A 2,390-nucleotide genomic window follows, 5' to 3' on the forward strand; every position below is an offset into this window, starting at 1 on the left:
AGTGAGCTCTTTCTTTCGGCGCAGCGCTCGGCTCAACGGTGGACGCATGATCATCATCGTCATCATGAGGAGTCGGACGCACGTGGTGTCACTGCTGCTGCCGCCCACTGTGGTACACTGGTCACCCAGGCCACAGACTGCAGGCGGCGGCGGCGGGCGGCTCTCGCAGGCAGCGCTCTCTGCATAGCGCAGGCTAGCCAGCCCAGTGACAGTGAGCCCACCACCAGTCAACAGCACAGCCTGGAGTCACGCAGCACAGCAGCAGGCCGCCCGGCGGCGCCCGCAGTTGCTGAGTCCGGACTTCGACGCCCGACCTCAGGTGAGTGAGAGTGAGTCAGAGTCGCAACTGGAGCCAAATTTCGGGGGGGGGGGGCTGAATCTTTAAGCAATAGGCAGAGTGGAGCTGCAGGGGCTCTTAGAAGTCACAGTGAGAACTGCTATTGTAGTTTAATTAAATGAAAAAATGACATAAACATAGGTATTTCTGTTGGCTAATGCCTAGGTAGGATTAGGCCGAAATACAAAGATGCTTAGTTGGGCAACACCGACAAATGTCTTGCACTATGCTCATTATTACAGCAGTAGAGCGTATATAACTGATGTGAATATTTTGCAATAGTAAACAAATTTTACACATTCTGGAAGACTGGTTTAAATATTACTGGTATGCATTCGCAAAAGACCTGGACGAGCCAAAGAAGGAGAAGCCCTTTGAGCCCAGACAAGGCTTTGCCGCTTCAGGTTCTGTTCTTTGACGGGTATATACAATATGTCTACTTATGAACGCTGACTTCAGTTTGTCAGCTTGGAGCTCCCTATTTGAGAGAGGATTATACAGTGTAGACCCCTTTGACCCCATCAATGTCAATAGCAGTCTTCCCTGTGGCGGATCACCATCTAGGTGAACATTGATAGTCGCTACGAGATTGTTCGAAGGCATCAAAAGGCACCTGTGTTTCATAATCTTAATTATTTTAAAAGCAGTCTCATCAGCAAGGACTTTGGCCAATGGGCCAAGTTAATTAGATGGTTCCAGGCACATGCCGCAGTTACTTTGCTGATCTCAGAGGTACCGCCTCGAAGCAGGTGAGGATGCAACTGAAGACCAGAAAGCACCAAAAAGACTTGGATTTGGCACAAAGCCTGCAAGCTACCAAGCTTCAGTGGCATAGACGATGTACGTGCAGCAGACCTCGGCCAGCTTCCTCCCTTGTCCATAGAACGACCAGCAGCAGATCTCATCCCCAATCACATCCTTAATTAACAGAACTCACCCATTGAAGCGCAAGGAAAGCTTGTCCAACAGCTCAATGTTCTTTAGCAAATGATCATCAGAGTTGCTAGTGTAGGAATATTTATTGTTGCTCCTATTATACAGTAACTTAACCACAGGCTTGGTAGACGATTCTATTAGTTTCTCTTCCTCCTTTGGAGATGTGATGATAGGGATATTACATACTGGAGTATAAGTTTCTTTCTTGTCCTGTAAGGCTGCCTTGCACATCTCCACAAGGCCCTGGATCAGGTAATATTTTGCTTCTGCCATTAGTTCTTTGATCTCCTGTCCAGTGTTTGGAAGTGTAATAGTGTCATCTCGCAAGTAGTTCAAAATGGTTCCAAAATGTTTTCCACGGCGTTCCATAAGAATCCAAGCTTCTTTGTCGGTCAGCACTTCCATTCTCCCACTGAACATAGCCTTCAGCATGGTGTCTTGTCTTGTAAGCACCTGCACAGTGGTGTAACACAAGTAACCACCGACGTTCAAGCACACATACTTATTACCGAAGCTTCCAACCCCTTTCATGCTGCAGGATTTCGGCTTAGCACCGGAGTTTGGGCACAGGGCACTGAGACATGTGTCTCCAGACATGTCCTTCTGTAAATAGATGACAACTCTGCAAATAGAAGGCTTAATGTATGCCGCCGTGGTGGTTGCTCCCCAGTGAAGCCAGATAACTCGGAGTGAGATTAAATGGGCTGAACCTCACAGAACACCTGTTGGTCCTTCTCTAGACTCTCATCAGTGAGAACTGGTCTTGAAAAATTAATAGCATTAAGGCAGGTGCCCAGTTAACACCCTCCCACCATCTGTATATTGAATAGAATGTATATTTGTTGTTAAAATTGTTTCTGATGACAATTTGTGCATAATTGGAGACTTGCTAATTTGGGCTGTTTTTTTGGCTGAAACTGGTCTTATTGGGCTTATTTTGGGCTTATATTTGAGCGGCTTTGGGCTTGGGACGGGTCTAAAAATCTTGCAACACTGGCTCCACTGCGCGCCGGCCTCACCATCACTCTGGGTGCTGCCTGTATTCAGGCCGCAGCCCGAGCCCTTCTCTCTGCACTGCCGCCGGGGACCCCAGCAGGGGATCTCACCAGGCCGTCCT

At 48.1% G+C, this 2,390-nt stretch overlaps 1 pseudogene; it reads right to left on the reverse strand.

Moving 5' to 3' along the window:
- Positions 1 to 1,150: 1,150 nt before the first annotated feature.
- Positions 1,151 to 1,870, reverse strand: LOC146776357 (BTB/POZ domain-containing adapter for CUL3-mediated RhoA degradation protein 2 pseudogene; annotated as a pseudogene).
- Between the last annotated feature and the right edge of the window lie 520 nt (positions 1,871 to 2,390).

Source organism: Triturus cristatus, chromosome 12, assembly GCF_964204655.1.
Source record: "Triturus cristatus chromosome 12, aTriCri1.1, whole genome shotgun sequence".
Lineage (NCBI taxonomy): Eukaryota > Metazoa > Chordata > Amphibia > Caudata > Salamandridae > Triturus > Triturus cristatus.